The sequence below is a fragment of the Penaeus monodon genome, chromosome 29 (genome assembly GCF_015228065.2).
Source record: "Penaeus monodon isolate SGIC_2016 chromosome 29, NSTDA_Pmon_1, whole genome shotgun sequence".
Lineage (NCBI taxonomy): Eukaryota > Metazoa > Arthropoda > Malacostraca > Decapoda > Penaeidae > Penaeus > Penaeus monodon.
The window spans coordinates 37,939,966-37,940,277 of NC_051414.1; the positions used below are offsets into that span (position 1 = coordinate 37,939,966).

A 312-nucleotide genomic window follows, 5' to 3' on the forward strand; every position below is an offset into this window, starting at 1 on the left:
GATTTGATTCAGGGTCTTTCAATTCAAAACCTTAATTACTGATAAAAAGTTTATTAGTAAATCATTAGTTAAAGTATAAGGCATCAACATAGTTGTTTATTCTCATCATGTGCAAAGTAATTAATTGCATCCAGGTATAAAAAAACATGTGAGTGGTGTGGCTATTAGTAAGCAGTCAAATATCCTGTAGTAACCAAAATTTTTCAGAGTTAGATATTGCATCTATGTGTGTTTTTGTGAATGAAGTAGTGGTTCAAATGGAAGTTGCATTGTTAAGAGATTAGATAATTAAAAAAGGACTGTTTTGCAGTA

The 312-nt window shown here is 29.8% G+C and overlaps 1 protein-coding gene across 3 annotated transcripts in view; it reads left to right on the forward strand.

Moving 5' to 3' along the window:
* Positions 1 to 312, forward strand: part of LOC119592241 (phosphatidylinositol 4-kinase alpha-like) — a gene marked incomplete at its 3' end in the record, with an annotated part of 26,480 nt that overhangs the window by 1,041 nt on the left and 25,127 nt on the right.